General features: G+C 44.3%; 1 pseudogene; it reads left to right on the forward strand.

Moving 5' to 3' along the window:
* The first annotated feature begins 394 nt into the window (after positions 1–394).
* The window catches only part of LOC103257926, an 18,844-nt pseudogene continuing 2,198 nt past the window's right edge, over positions 395–17,040 (forward strand).

Here is a 17,040-nt window from a genome sequence, read left to right on the forward strand (position 1 = left end):
GTTCAATGTCCTTTCAGTTCTGATTTCTAGCTTTCTTTTCAAGCAGGTAAATTAGTTTGCAGTTAGGGTCAGTTGCCCCTGGTCTGCTGTGAAGGACAGTTCAGATCACCCTCCGTTCACCACTCTGGCCTATGTCCTTTTCAAGCTTGTTTCTCCCGTTTTGGTATTGTTACCTTGAATCATCAACGGGTGGTGCTATCTCAGCTGTTTGCCCCAGAGGGGGTGGGGCCGGACAGAAACCAGCAGAGACTGGAGATGGATGCCTGCCTCAGGGCACAGGCAGGAGACTCATGGTGGGCAGGATGTCTCCGTCGCAGGAGTGGTGACAGCAATCCCAGAAGATCTTCCCTGAAGGGGCTTCAAGGACTGAAGTCATGGATTGCCTCCAGCCCGGATGGTGCGATGTGCTACCGGCAGTGGTGGCAGTGGCAGCGGCAGCGGTAGCAGCGTCTGCGCTGCAGTGGCTGTCCAGTTCACTGCGATGCCCCAGCGGTGACAACGGCCAAGCTCCGTATGAACAGCAGGCTGCAATTCTGGGGTCCACAGCCCCCGGTGCAAGAGCCAGAGACCCACTGCAGTTCTCCTTTGCAGAGGGTTTCACAGACCAGGTTGCCCCATCGCCATCTTGCCGGAAGTCCCCTAAAAAAATTTTTAAAAAAAGAATGATGATCTCCAGCTGCATTCATGTTACTGTGAAAGACAGGATTTTGTTCGTCTTTGTGACTACATAATATTCCATCATTGTATGTACCCCATTTTCTTTATCAGGGGAGTGGTATTTTAGTTCTGATTGAAGAAAAAAATGGCAGAGTATGCCATCGCCTGTTGCTCTCTCAGTCCGTTGGCCTGGCCATTAGAGTACATTCTCTGGAAACCTTATTTGATTTATTGAGCAGAGATGGTGTTGCATAGCACAGTGTCAGGGCAGAAAGCCTGTGGAAAAAGCCCTTCTTTACTACTAGGCGGAATAACTTTGAGCAAGTGACCTTGCCTCTTTGAGCATTCATTTCCTCCTCAGTAGCACAAAAATGATACTGTGAGGATCAGATCAGTCAGTACACATGAAGTGCTTAACACAATTACTACAGGAAGAAGTGATTCTCTTGGGCTCTGGACCAGCAGTATTCATTACCTAAGAACTTAATAGAAATGCATACTCTAAGGGTCCAAATAAAACACCCAGGAGTATGGGAAAAGGTATTTGCCAGTCATATGTCTGATAAGATGTTGATATCCAGAATATATAAAGAACTCCTGGACCAGACACAGTGGCTTGTGCCTGCAATCCCAGTTACTAGGGAGGTTGAGGTGGAAGGATCACTTTAAGCCAGGAATTCAAGGCTTCATTGATCTATGATCTTGTTACTGCACTCCAACCTAGGTGACAGAGCAAGACCCTGTCTCTTAAAAAAAAAAGAACTCTTAGAACTCAACAACAAAACAAGAAAAAAAAATGGAACAGACATTTCTCCAAGGAAGATATACAAATGAACAATAAGCACATGAAAAGACATTCAACATCATTAATCATCAGGGAAATGTAAATCAAAACCACAAGATACCTCTTCATACCCATTAGGATGGTTACTATCAAAAAACCAGAAAATAGCAAGTGTTGACAAGGATGTGGAAGAATTGTAACTCTTGTACACTGTTAAGGAATGTAAAATGGTGCAATGGTGTGAAAAGCTGTAATCATTCCTCAAAAAGTTAAACATAGGATTACCACATGATTCAGGATTCCACTTTTAGAGATATTCCCCAAAGAACTGAAAGAAGGGTTTCCAAGAGACACTTGTACACCTGTGTTCATAGCAGCATGATTCACAATTGCCAAAAGACAGAAGCAGCCCAGGTGCCCATCAGTGGATGACTTGACAAACAAAATGTGGGGTGTGTGTGTTTGCTCACATATGTATATGTATATATATATATATATTTTTTTTTTTTTTCAACCTTAACAGAGAATGAAATTCTGACACAACACAAACTGCAATGTGGATGAATCTTGAGGACATTATACTAAGTGAAATGAGCCAGTCACACACACTCAAAAACTGCATGGTTCAATTTACATGAGTGCCCAGAATAGACAAACTTGGAGAGACAGAAAGTAGAATGGTGGTTGCCCAGAGTGAGAGGAATGGGAGAACAGAGAGTTAGGGTTTAATGGGTACAGATTTTCCGTTTTGCCGGATGAAAGGGGTTCTGTGGATAGACAGTGGTAATGATCATATAAGAACGTGAATGCATTTAACACTACTGAACTGCACCCTTAAAAGTGGTGAAGATGATATATCTTATGTATATTTCTTCACAATTTAATAAGGAGACTTGATGGTGGCACTTAGCAACTCAAGTTTTAACAATCCCTCTGAGCAGTTCCGATGCTTCCCGAAGTCTGAGAAACGCTAATGGTGAGCAAATGTTTAATAAATGGTGGCCACTATAATAATTAGTATGACATATTCATCAGTGTAATATAAGCAATGTTCAGTATAGTTTTATTTAAAGTACACTTTTCTTATTTTACTGTTCCTGATATTCTAATATTGAAAACTGACAAGTTATATTTAGAAACCATTACTGAGCGAATTGGGAGATAACATGAACAGGAGCACTCCCCAGATGTTCAGCACTTGGGAGAGGTTGTATGCGTGTGTGCTCTCCTGGGAGCTGAACATAGAAGAGTGGTCACTTGTTCCTGGAGTCTACATTCAGCTTTGTGAAGCTGGGCATCATTTGTTCAGGCTCACGGTACATCATAGCTCATGGAGAATATTTCGAAACTCTGTTTCTGACCATGAATCTCTTTGAGATCACAGTCTTGCTTTTTTGAAAAATTTTTGATTCAGAATCTCACTGTCACCCAGGCTGGAGTGCAGTGGCACACTCAGGGCCACTGCAGTCGCAACCTGCTGGACTCAGGTGATCCTTCCACCTCAGCTTTCCAAGTAGTTGGAACTACAGGTGCTCGCTATGACGCCCAGCTAATTTTTTTGACTTATTGTAGAGACAAGGCCTGGTCTGGAACCCTTGGGTTCAGGCAGTCCTCTCTCCTCAGCCTCCCAAAGTGCTGGGATTACAGGCTTGAGCCACTGCGCCCAGCCTTTAGTCTTGCTTTGTAACAAAGATCTGCAAAGCCAAATACTGTTGTAAGTTTTTCCTTTCCTTGCAACTGGCCCATTAGAATAAATGTTAAGAGCAATATGGTAGGCAATTAAGTCCTCATGCCCATCCGACACTTCCTAATGCTTAATTATATAGGCAACATCTAGAATATCATAAACTCACACCATTATATATTCTGTCTGGAATTAACAAGAAAAGAAATAGCATTAATTTATCTTTTTCAGTAGGTACTAGAGAACTGGAAACATCTCGTCAGCCTTGAGTTTAGATTTTCAAGCTTGTTTCAGGCAGCTTTCGCCACCTGGTACCTGTTTTGCTTTGTTTTTATTTATCTTCTGGAGGGCAAAGACTGAAGGGCTTTGAAGAATCCTCCAGGCAAGAAAGGGGAGTGTCTTCTGCAGGGAAAACTGGGTGCACTTTGTTTTTCTTCATAAAGGGTAATGAGGATATAATGCCAAAGCTACCCTTGACCATTATCTGTCAAACCAGGGCAAATATGCCAGTGCCCATCCTTCCTCCTTGGGAGACTAGAACAGAAGAGAAATACCATATGGTGGCTATCTGGCCAAAGAAAACCATCCTCCTTTCAGAAAAATGTTTACTTTGTTGCTCTCATTGAGTGATGTGCCATCAAGGTATGAGTCAGCATTTTGTGGAAAGGTTTTATTTGTTTAGTGAAACTGTAGCTGCTCATTCCAGGAGGTTTGAATTTCCTGAAGGTGGCTCTGAAGGTGATGCTTAGGCATCCTTAGCTGATGGAGGATTTTTCTGATTTGAAGATGAGGATATTGAAGCAGCAGGGAAAAAAAAAAAGCGACAGAGCAGAGTGGTGAGCATTTTATTCTATGTATTAATATGAAATTTGGAGAGCAAACCTCTCTTTTACAGAAATTCTATTGTTTCCTGCTGCCCACTTTTATATATTTCCCAAATAGCCACATATTTGATACACTCTTGAAGTGATTCTTGTTTCATCTGTGTAATTTTTTTCCCAGTGAGATAAACCTTTAGGAATCCAGCCCTAACTTTTCCATGTTTTCTTTTGTAATTTGGGGTTTATTTTAAAATGCTTCTGGTGTCCCCACCGAGGGATCCTGATTTTCCTCTGCTCCAGACCTTAGGATTCCCTCTCTGTTCTGTTGACTTAGAGATCCAGAGGCAAAGATGGACCAGGAAATCTCTGTGTAGCTCCTCATTGATGACGCACTTTCTCCACAGACCCAACTGGGGCCTGAAATTCTGGCACTTATTATAGAGGTGCTGCTTCCGTCCAAGTTCAGTGACATCTTTCAAGTGAGAAGTTATTGAACAAGACTCTCAAACTGTCTGTCCTCCAGTGTGGGAAGGGATGGGAGAGGGACTGGCTTGAAGAATTACAAGGTTTGTTTTTTTTTTCCATAAAAAAATTTTTGGTAAAATACACATAAATAATTGACCACCTAAACTATTTTTAAATGCGCAGTTCGATGGCATTAAGTGTATTCACATTGTTGTTCAACCATCACCACTATCCAGCTCCAGGACTTCAAGATGATTTTTTAAAAGTCACTTCTTGCCTCAGCTCCCAAATTCCAGTTGACTTTGTCCTCTCTCTCTCTCTCTCTCTCTCTCTCTCTGTCTCTCTCTCTGTCTCTCTTTCTGCCTCTCTCTGTCTCTCTGTCTTTCTCTCTGTCTCTCTGGTGTCTCTCTGTTTCAAAGTCTATGTTCCTTTTCTGATTATTTAACTTGGAGACTGGGAAGGATTTTTTTTTTTTTTTTTACACTGCATGATGAATGGTCTCAGTGGTATTCAAATGGTCTTAGTTGTTTTGGTTATTTCTTATCAGGAATGCTGAATTTTTTTCCTAAGAGTGATGGCAGGGGTGAAGGGGCAAAAGGGAGGCCCCTCTTCTGTGAGTCAATTTAACAAAAGAGAGGAAACAGTGGGGGTGATGTGAACCTCTCCCTGGACACATGCTCGTGCCTGAAGGGCACGAGCCTCCCGATTTTACTTGTGAACCTTCTGGCTGTATTTAGGGCAAACTCCTGGGTGTTGTTCGGTTTGCACTCCACTGATAAGAACGTCTTAAGGTCACAGTGCCCTTGGGTTCTCATTAAACTGGGTGGAGGGAAGTTCTTTAATATTGCTGTGCACCAGAAGCTACACAAAAGACATGGAACCTACCTCACCTCACCTTCAGCCCGACCCTGGGAGGCCTCCCTCGAGGTGTATCTTCTGCCGGACCCAGCTTCCTGAGTACCTGGGTGTAGATTCAGTTGTAGATGACAATCGCCTTCACCCAGTATCTAGATGATTGCCTGTGGAAGAGCGATTGTACAACACAGGCCGAATTAGTTCCATGTCGAATAAGATACGTGTTCCTTCTTGTAACATTCTTGGAACAATTCATGCATTTTCCCAAGGAGAAACTTGCTCAGACAGTCCTTTCTGGTTCAATCACCCTGCCCTCCTCTGCCTCCTCCTGTTGCTGTGAGCCCCAGATGTCTCTCTTCCTTTACTCCAAACCCTCTAGGGGGCATTCTGCATTTCATTTTGGAGATTTTCTTTTTCCTTTCAAGATATGGCAATATCCGATAATAATACATCAAAAGGGAAGAACCAAATTTTAATCTATGTGAGCTACTTGTATATCTTGCTTCTCTCCGAAGGCAGGATTTTTTAGTTAAATCTCTGGCTAATTAAGAAGATAATGTTAGATATAAAACTAGTTTGTTTAGCCAAACAAGATATAAATGGAAGCAGTGCTCATGATATAGGAATACTTACAACTTTGCAGAGACAATCTAAAAATCTAACTGGTATGTTAGTCAATGAGTTTCAATTCCCTTTGAATTGCTAATGAATAACAGGGAGATTGTCAGACACTAAGTAGCTTCTAAAGGGGTTACTGTCAGATTTAAAAGTGTTTTCCTTTGACCAGAACCTTATACCAGTTGCTGTTACTATTAAACTTTCTATGCTGAAAACAATTTAGTATAATAATGAGATTATTTCACGCAAGATTTAGTTATATGTCTCAAATACTCTAAAAATATTCACTGTTGAATAGCTAAGTTAGAGCCTAACTCAGTGACCCTAGCATCTTGTGAAGTGAGTGAACGCCAGATCATGGGGCTTCTATGTTACGTACAAAACAAAACTAAGGGAAAATTCCTGGCATAAAAAGTGGGCAGGGCATTGTGGGCTTGGGAGTCCAGCGTTCCCTGTCAGACTTCCCTAACTCCCACCTCACTACCCTGTCCAATGCAGGGTATCCTCTACGAAATCTGTGACAGGTGTTCATCCAGCCTCCCCTTCCATGGTTTTCCCCAGCTTTACGAGTCAGCCCATTCCTTATCGCATGGCTGATTGTTAGAGAGTTGAGACTATGAGACCTCATCTCTCTTCATTAATAACCACTGGCCGAACCGGGCTCGGTGGCTGAGCCTGTAATCCCGCGCCTTTGGGAGGCTGAGGTGAGTGAATTGCCTGAGCCCGCGGGTTCGAGACCCGACTGGGCAGCGAGACCTCATCTCTACAATAAATCAGAAAACTCAGCTGGGCGTGGTGGCGCATGCCTGTAATTCCGGCTACTCGGAAGGCTGAGGTGGAAGGATCGCCGAAGCCCAGCAGGCCGAGGCTGCGGTGGCCGGGAGCGGCCACTGCACTCCAGTCTGGGCGACAGAGTGAGACTCCAACTCAAAAAAAAAAACAATAACCACTGGCCATACTCCTTGCGAAGGCAAGCTGTTATTTTATGCTCTCAAGTTTCATGCACACATGTGCAGAGCCCACATAAAGCATTCACCACGGACTATTGGTATTTGAGCAGCATGGCCAAACTGCAAGGAGTCAAGTACAATGTGGTTGCATTACTTGAGAAATATTGTACCTAGTTCATGACCCCCTCCTTTGCTTTAATAAAAAGTCCTCAGGTGGTCCCAGGAACACACTACAGATGGCCAAGGTGGGATGGATGTTGGAAAACTCAGATAGGACCTTGCTGGAAGTCACCCATTCAAACCTGCATCTTTCTTTACCTTCCATTCGGCTTTTCTTGTTCTCATGTTGATGAGAAGAAAGAAAGGGCCACTCCAGGGTTCAAGTACAGGGCCCCTGTGAGAGGAGGGCTGGGAGAAGTGGCCGGTCACTCCTTCACAGCTTTAACTGGCCATGCTTTATCCTCAACTGTCACTATTGAGGAAATGGAATCAAGAACAGCACAATGTCACTCTTGCTCAACAAGCCACTGTGCCATATAGTAATGGAGGTGGAAGATCAGTCTTAGTATTTTATATCTGATAAAACAGATTTTGCCAGGCACAGTGGCTCACACCTATAATCCCAGCACTTTGGGAGGCAGAGGCAAGAAGACTGCCTGAGCCCATGGGTTCGAGACCAAACTGGGAACTTGGTGAGACCTCGTCTCTACAATAAATTAAAAAATTAGCTGAGTGTGGTGGTGCATACCTGTAGTTCCAGCTACTTGGAAGGCTAAGGCAGAAAGATCACCTGAGCCTAGCAGGTTGAGATTGCGGAAGCCATGAGCATGCCACTGCACTCTAGCCTGGGCAACAGAGTGAGACCCTGACTCAAAAAAAAAAAAAAAAAAAAAAGATCTTCTCTGACTGGGTGCAGGGTGCGGTGGCTCATATCTGTAATCCCAGCACTTTGGGAGGCAGAAGCAAGAGGATTGCCTGAGCCCAGGGGTTCAATACCAGGCTGGGTAACTTGGCGAGACCGCATCTCTACAAACCCAAAACTTAGCCAGGCGTGGTGGCATGTACCTGTGTTTCCAGTTACTTGGAAGACTGAGGCAGAAAGATCGCCTGAGCCCAGCAGGTGGAGGCTGCAGTAGCTGTGAGTGTGCCACTGCACTCCAGCCTAGGCGACAGAGTGAGACTCCAACTCAAAAAAAAAATGTTGAATTGCTGAATTGAAAGCACTAAGAGGACTAACACAGTACAGGCCAGCCCGAATAAGCCTATGCACCAAATTCCATTTGCAGAGGCAGGCCTAGGGCTCAGGCCGCTCACAGATGGGGTGTGTCCTGAGAAAGCTCATTGAAGGTGGGCCTGCGGCTGAGTCCAGCAGGTTTTCTGCAATTGGCCTTTGCCCATCCCTTCTCCAGAAAAAAATCGAGCTAAGGTCTGGGCCACACCTGGAGAAATGCCTGTTGTCCTCTGAGATCTATGACCTTAACCAGGTGCAGGGAGGAGGCTAGCTGAGGATGGGCCTATGGGGAATGAACACACTGCAAGCAGGGAAAGAGCTCCAGCACAAGAGAACACAGAGAAAGACAGTCACATCTGAAGACATGCCCAAACTTTTTCCCCCTAAAACATGTCTTTTTTGTGTGGGTACAGTGGCTCATGCCTGTAATCCCAGCACTTTGGGAGGTTGAGGCAGGAGGATCACTTGAGGCCAAGTGTTCAAGACCAACCTGGGCAAATAGCGAGATCTTATCACTAAAAAAATTTCAGAAAAATTAGCCAGGTGTGGTGCGTGTGCCTGTAGTCTCAGCTACTCGGGAGGGTGAGGCAGAAGGACTGCCTGAGCCCAAGAGGCCAAGGCTACAGCAAGCCATGACCATGCCACTGCATTCCAGCCTGGATGACACAGACCCCAAATAAAATTAAAAAAAAAAAAAAAAGGTCATTTTACTAAGTGCATATTGCAAGCCTCATCTCCCACTGAAAGCGTAGCAAATGGACTTGAAATCAATGTTCTCAAGTCTGTGATTTCAATGGACTTCTCCACTCCAGGGATCAGATGGGAGAGGGACCTGACAGAAACACTGGGGAATTTCAGTCCCGATTGGAAACCCATGATTTATACCGACAGATGCCAAAATGCAGTGTGTCCAGAGGACCTACAAGCGGAACGTAGCTTTTGTGCCTCTCCCATTTGTCATGGTGTTTACAAGTCCTGCTTGAAGCTGAAAGTAAGCTATCATCTTGCTGTTGGACGGTTATTTTACAGCTAGGATTTTAGAGGTGGTTGAGCTGAAGCCATCCCTGGAGTCCCGTGAAGGAGTGAGGGTGCGGAGCTAGGGGGAGCACCCAGGGCAGATGTAACCCTCCATCCAGGAAGGGTGTGGGTGGCCAGTCCTGAAAGTGGGAGGCACCTGTCTTTCAGGTAATCACTGTCGCTGCTGAGTAGCCTATTTGTGTGTGTGTATGGGTTGGGGGGAGTTCACATTCACATTCACTGGGATTTGGAGTTTTGATCAGGCAATAGGATCAAACAGTCTGGTCCCTGAGTTTCAGATACGTGTAGCAAATGTGAGGGCAAATCAGGAGAGGACAGAGCTTTTGCCTCACTGGCCTCATGCCAACCTCCCAGCATCTCAGTTTTCACATTAGAGCACGTTTATCCTAAAGTAGAGAAGACTCAGGGGGTGTGTCTGCTTTTTTTTTTTTTTTTGAGTTGGAGGCTCACTCTGTTTCTCAGGCTGAAGGGCAGTGGCACACACATGACCACCACAGTGTCAACCTGCTGGGCTCCAGCAAGCCTTCCACCTCAGCCTTCCAAGTAGCCAGAACTACAGGCGTGTGCTACCATGCCCAACTAATTTTTGATTTTTTTGTAGAGACGAGATCTCGCCAAGTTGCCTGGGCTGGTTTTGAACCCACAGCCTCAGGCAATCCACTCAGCTCGGCCTCCCAAAGTGCTGGGATTACAGGCTGAGCCACCAAGCCTGGCCTGTATCTGCCTTTCAATACTTGGAAAAACCATGAAGTGAAAACAGAATTAGACCACAGAGGGCAGAAGTAGGGCCACTGGGTGAAAGCTAAAGGGAAGCAGAAGTCAGATTGACTTTCAGAAACATTTTCAAACAATTGCTTGAAAATCAGAAAGGGCTGGGGCCATGGTTGAGCGATATACCTCAGGGCAGATATTCTAAAAGAGTTTCAAGAGGTCCGGTAGCATGAAGTCTCTGTTCTTATCTAACCTTGAGATTCTAGGATTCTTTTTTTTTTTTTTCCCCGAGTTGGAGTCTCACTCTGTTGCCCAGGCTAGAATGCAATGGCATGCTCACAACCACCACAGCCTCGACCTGCTAGGCTCAGGTGATCCTTCCAAGTAGCTGAAACTACAGGCGTGTGCCACCTTGCCTGGCTAATTTTTTATTTATCATAAGAGACAAGAGCTTGCCAAGTTGCCCAGGCTGGTCTCGAATCAAGTTGCCCAGGCAGTTCCATTTGCCTCAGCCTCTCAAAGTGCTGGGATTACTGACATGAGCCACCGGACCCAGTGAGATTCTAGGATTCTAATCTGGTTTGGAATCTTGAATGAACCAACCCTTCTGCATTTTTCTGCTTCCTGGTTCATAAATAATCTTTTTAAAACAATCTTCTGGAAAAAATTATAAAAACAATTATTTGTACACACATGCTCATGGCAGTGTTATTCACAATAGCCAAAAGGTGGGAGCAGCAAGCGTCTATCCACAGAAGAATAGATACTATTCAACCTTAAAGAGGAATGAAATTCTAGGGTCAGGCATGGTGGCTCACACCTGTAATCCCAGCACTTTAGGAGGCTGAGGCGGAGGACTGCTTGAGCCCAGGAGCACAAGACCAGCCTAGGCAACATAGCAAGACCCTAACGCTATAAAAAAAAATTAGCCAGGTGTGGTGGCACACACCTGGAGTCCAAGCTACTCAGGAGGCTGACGGAGGAGGATCACTTTAGCCCAGGAGTCTAAGGTATCATGATTGTCCTACTGCACTTCAGCCTGGGCAACAGAGTGAGATCCTGCCCTCCTCTCCCCCCTCCAAAAATGAAATGAGATGAAATTCTGACACATGTTATAACATGGGTGAAACTTGAGGGCATTATACTAAGTGAAAAGATAAAAAGACAGATATATGAGGTACCCAGGGTAGTCAAACTCATAGTAACAGAAAGGAATGGTGGTTACTAGGCCTGATAGAAAACAGAGAGCTATTGTTTAATGGGGACAGGTTTTCAGCTTTGCAGGATGAAGAGAGTTCTGTGGCTGGATACTGCTGATGGGTATACAGCAATACATGTATACGAGGCACTCCTGAGCTGTACAATTAAATGATGGACAAGAGTACATTTTTTCAAAACACCAAAATAAGCTGGTATTTTTGTCTACCACATGGGCTTCCTTCATGCAGAAGTTAACATGGAACAGACAGTGAAGTTAAACAGGTAAAACAAGAGATCTATGAGGAAATCCCAGGAGTTAAAATTAAGCGAATTTAAAAAATGTGAAAATCAGCTTGCTTCACATTTCAAAGCTGAAGCAGCACTACATTTTACCTGAATGAATGCTACCCATAGTGGCTAAGAGCACAGGCTCTGGAGCCAGATACCAGGGTTCGAGTCCCAACTCTGTCTTAGATTAGACTGAGGATAAATTTACTTAGCCTCTCTCTGACTCAGTTTCATCATCAGTAAAATAGAGTTAGTGATAGTACCTACCTCAGAGATGTGTGGGGCGAGTAACAGGGTGTATAAAATCACTTAGAACTGAGCGTTCCATATAGTACTAAACTAAAAACAGGTGTCCGTTATACAGCAGAATGAAAGGCTGTTTACATAGTTGATCTGGTAAACTAAATTCCATCATTTTTTCCCCTAAGTAATTGATTTAGTTCAAATATAGCAATCTTAGTGTTTGAATGATGTATACGTACTTTGAGTGGTTTTTGTGTTCCAGCTGGTGACATTATGAAGACTGTAAGAATTATGACACATTTGATACAAAGAAGTTTCTTAAATGGAAGGAAATTAACTTTTGACCATATTCGAATATTTTTTAGGCTTTAATTTTGTAGACTTATACTAATATGTGACTACATCATTGCATTACAGAAATGTAATTTAATCATTTAAGGATTTTTGGTGTGTATGTATGCATTTTTGGGGGGTTTTGTTTTGGTTTTGAGTCGGTGTCTCATTCTGTCACCCAGTCTGGAGTGCAGTGGCATGTTCACAGTCACTGCAGCCTCTATCTATTGGACTCAGGCATTCCTTCCACTTTAGCCTTCCAAGTAGCTGAACTACAGGCATGCACTACCACGCCTGGCTAATTTTTTCTTGATTTATTGTAGAGACGAGGTCTTGCCAAGTTGCCCAGACTGGTCTCAAGCCCGTGGACTCAAGCAATCCTCTCACCTCAGTCTCCCAAAGTCCTGGGATTATAGATGTGAGCTACTGCGCCTGGTCATTTATTTTGTGTTGAGGTCTCACTGTGTCACCCAGGCTGGAGTGCAGCAGCATGATCATGGCTCACCACAGCCTTAACCTCGTGGGCTCAGGCGATCCTTCTGTCTCATCCAGTATTTTCTAATTTTTCTGTAGAGATGAGGTCTTGCTATGTTGCCCAGACTTGTCTCGAACTCCTGGGCTCAGGTGATTCTCCCAACTCTACTTGCCCAAAGTGCTGTGATTATACCACACCCGGCTGTTATTATTTTTAAAATTTAATTCTCTAAGGCTAGTAGTATGTTCTGAGTTCTAGGAATTAGCCTATATTTGTTGTCTTTTTTAAACCCAGACTTAACACATAGAATGTTAATTAAAATATGAAAGCTAAATTTAAGGTGCCTGGGTGGTCCTATAGAAAGTTAAACATTTTAGCTTTAAAATATGAACTATTAGAATGACAGTTTGAAATGCATAAACACATCTGTGTTTGTACACATATATGTGATATGGATAAATAATCCTCAGATCTATCTTCACATTAGTGTAATTTGAGCTGAGTTTAGGAATAAGATGTTAGCATGAAAAGCTTAATATCTTGAACATAAATGTTACATAAGCCATTACGAGATTAAAGGTATATGTAGTAAACATTCATTCTTCTGATGGTTTTTGATTCTCTGTAATGTACAGGGCTACCCTGCTCATCAATAATACAGATTGAGGACTTAATTTTAAAAATCTTTAAGCTTTTTTTTTTTTTTTTTTTTTTAATATATCAGAGTCTCACTCTGTTGCCCAGGCTGGAGAGGAGGGGCACGCTCACAGCCACCGCCACCTTGACCTGCTGGCTCAGGCAGTCCTTCTGCCTCAGCCTTCCAAGTAGCTGGAACCACAGGTACAGACCACCACACCTGGCTAATTTTTTTATTTATTGTAGAGATGAGGTCTCGTCAAGTTGCCAAGGCTAGTCTCAAACCCTTGGACTCAGGCAACCCTCTCACCTCCACCTCCCAAAGTGCTGGGATGACAGATGTAAGCCTGCAAGCTTATAGAAAAGTTGCAAAAATAAGAATATTAGTGTACAGAATCCTCATTTACCTTTTAACCAGATTCACTATTACCTACCTTTTCTACCTTTGCTTTATCATATGTGCTGTCCACTATAATATTTTTTTAACCACTTGACTATAAGTTACAGCATGTATCTCTGTGTCTAAATACTTCAGCACTCCTTGGACCCATGGGTTTTAAATGAATAAATAAATACTTCAATGCATATTTCCTAAGAATATGGATATTCTTTTTCATAACAACAAGCACAATTATCAACTCTAGTAATTTTAATGTTGACACGGTTCTTTGATCTACTGTTCGTATTTCAGTTTTCAGTCTAGTAAGCACAATCATGTCCTTTGTAGCTTTTTTTTTTTTTTCCTTCCAGCACAGGCTGTAGTCACAGGCCAAGTACTGCATTTAGCTATCATGTCTTTTTAGTTTATTTTAGTCTGGAACGTGTGCCATGCTTTCATTAATGAAATTGTCATTTTAGAAGAATATAATCCTTTTTTGATAGAGCACTAAGGACACTTCATTTGCCTTTCTGATGATGTGCCTGAATGAAAGGTGATTTATCCTGCTGGATTCTCTGTGGAGCCCTGTGATTATGGTGCTAAGTCTCTGTGTCATGGTGTTGACCTGGTGTATGATATTTCTACACAAGCCAATCTAGTCTTGGGCAAAGCCTGCCCTTAAAAGGTTTAGTGACACCATCAACAAATGTCCTCATATTGTAGTGAAATGTGTAGACATACAAGCATTTGCTTATTTTTAAAAAGTCCAAAATACTGAGTAATCCCATGGTCTTTTATTCATTTATTTCCATAGAAGTGGACTGGACATGCCTTCCAAAGAAGACTGGACAGGGTGACTCATGCCTATAATCCCAGAATTTTGGGAGACTGAAACAGGAGGATTGCTTGAGCCCATGAGTTTGAGACCAGCCTGAGCAACATAGTGAGACTCTTCTCTACAAAAAATTATAAAATTAGCTAGGTGCAGTGGCACATACCTGTAGCCTCAGCTGCTTGAAAGGCTAAGGCAGAAAGATCACCTGACCCCAGGAAGTTGAGGCTGCAGTGATTTGTGATTGCACCACTGCACTCCAGTATGGGTGACAGAATAAGATCCCGACTCAAAAAAGAAAAAAAAGAGTGTAAAAGCAAGGGGTGAAATTGCTGAGGAGGGTACACAGAAGGTCAGGGAAACGTGGCAGTTCAGACAGTGGCAGAATGCAGGGAGGGGAGGGCTGATATTCTTGTGGTAAAAGACAGAGCTGCGAGGGTTTCCAGGAAATGTGATGAGGACCTGAATTAGGGTGGTGGAGCAGGGATGAGGTGAAGAGGTGGCCAGGACAGGTTCAGTGGGCTTCAAGAAACAATAAGGTTGGGTCACTAATATGGGAAACCCATAGGCCTGTGGAATTGTGAGGTGACTGGTAGAAATGGAGATCTGTGAGGGCCACCTGAGACTGTATTGTGTGTGCTGGAGAAAGGATGATGATTTTGGTGTTAGATCTTGGGCTCTGCTGAGAAGGTATCCAGCAGGCAGTCGAACACATAGGTGGCTGGGAAGACATCTGAAGCAGTGTTACAGACCTGAGAGAGGTCTACACTGAGTGTGGCCTTTACAGGTGAGGACAGTCTACACAGAGGGTGGCCATTAGAGGTGAGGATGGTGTACATAGAGGGTGGCCATTAGAGGTGAGGACAGTGAGATCGTAAGGGAGAGAGCCGATGTCACCAGGAGCAGGGAGCTGCTACCCTGGTACTTGGAGAAAAAATATAGTCAAGAGTAGCAGATGACGGACTAATAAGAACACACTGTTCTGGAAGTCAAGGAAGAAAGTTTTAGAAGGAGCGGGTGGACATTGAGAGAAGGCAGGCAGATTCCACGATTGAGGGAAGCAGTTTGGACAAAACCCCACTGCAGAGGGTTAATACACATACTACAGAGACCCAGGAGGCAGAGGCCAACAGGGCAGAGGGCATTGAAGGTGTCCAGCCTAGAGGCAGCGGGAAGGTGGTACAGGGTCACAGGGAGGGCCCCGTGACCGACTCTCTGTGTGGACTGTCTTTCATCGTGCAGAAGGCTTGCTCTGCTATTTAATGGTTCTTTTAAATCATTCAGCAGTCACTTCTGCCCAGAAGTAGGTGAAAGGGTGAAGGGGCATGTTTCCCTTATCAGTACTGTTATGTGATCTGAAGGGCCAAGGGGGACCCATATTAAAACCCACAGCAGGCCAGGCTCGGTGGCTCAGCCTGTAATCCCACACTTTGGGAGGCCGAAGTGAGTGAGCTGCCTGAGCCCGTGGGTTTGAGACCCACCTGGGCAACTTGGCGAAACCTCATCTCAACAATAAATCAAAAAAATTAGCCGGGCGTTAGCGCACACCTGTAGTTCCAGCTACCTGGAAGGCTGTGGCGGAAGGATTGCTGGAGCAGGTCGAGGCTGCAGTGGCCTGGAGCGGCCACTGCACTCCAGTCTGGGTAACAGAGTGAGACTCCAACTCAAAAAAAAAAAAAACCCACAGCGTTCTGCCCTCTGGTGGACCATAAAAATGCAAACCAGCCCCAATGACAGAAAGGGTCAGATAAATGAAGCTTGTGTCAGTGTGACTTCTGTGGTTTTCTGCCTTGATTTTCCATTTCCATCCCCTAGTGCCTCTTACTGCCAAATACTGAACAGCAAGCCTCCAGTAAGTCAAGCACAGTGTCTCAGCACAGCAGAGAGTCCCACAGACACTGTTCCCGGAAGTTTCTGAGCCACAGCTCAGGGGATCACCTGACTGTTCCAGAAACCCCAAAGGGAGCTGCAGAATCACCTGGGGACCTCAGACTGGCACTCCCAAAGGGTCCCTTCCGAGAGGTTGAATTGGCATGGATTATGAGAAAATACAAACAGTGCAAAGGAGGATTGCTAGTCAGAATCATTGTATACACTTTTCTAATCCTAAAACCACTGCCATTGCACCAAGCAAACTTGGGTGTTGAGCCTTGGAGTTTACTTATTTATGTCTGAGGTGGTTTGAGTGAAGCTTGATTTTTCTCTCCACCGTTCTTTTTCTTCCTTCCACATTAGGTGGGCTGCAAGTCCCGGTTGCCTAAAGAAAACACTGTTCCAGTGTTTTCTTTGGGTTAGGTATCATTTGAATTTTCTTCCATTTTTTATATCCCCTTTGGTTTTGGGCAACTGGATGAGTAGATTAAGAATTCTCATGAGGACACTCCCTGTACTTGACATTGAAATTACGCTTTCCCCCAGGCACGTCTGCCTTGTGGGTCTGTTGTTTACAGGATAGTCTCGCAGGATGACCTGGTCTGGTGCAACACTGGTTTGCAGAACCCTAGCTCCTGGGCTCACTCCAACCCTCCTTTCCTGGAGCCAAATCTTTTACTTGAATGTCAACAAAATGGTAGCTCTCACCAACAGAACGTTCTTGATTCCTGAGGAGGGGAAGGAAGCCAGGCCCTTGGCCATTTGTTTTCAATCCAACTGGTTCTTATGTTGTCAATATTTAACCATTCATTATAGAACTCCTATCAAAGTTTCCATTTGGTTTGCAGCTCATCTAGTTTCTCATGGGCAGATAATGATACACTTAGGCCCACCCGCCTGCCTCCCACAGTTGTGGTCTGGTAGAGCTCTTCCCCATCTCCCACAGCCTCCTGCCCCCACCCCCCCCC

The sequence above is a fragment of the Carlito syrichta genome, unplaced genomic scaffold, assembly GCF_000164805.1.
Source record: "Carlito syrichta isolate Samal-C Ts95f unplaced genomic scaffold, Tarsius_syrichta-2.0.1 Scaffold82255, whole genome shotgun sequence".
Taxonomy (NCBI): Eukaryota; Metazoa; Chordata; class Mammalia; order Primates; family Tarsiidae; genus Carlito; species Carlito syrichta.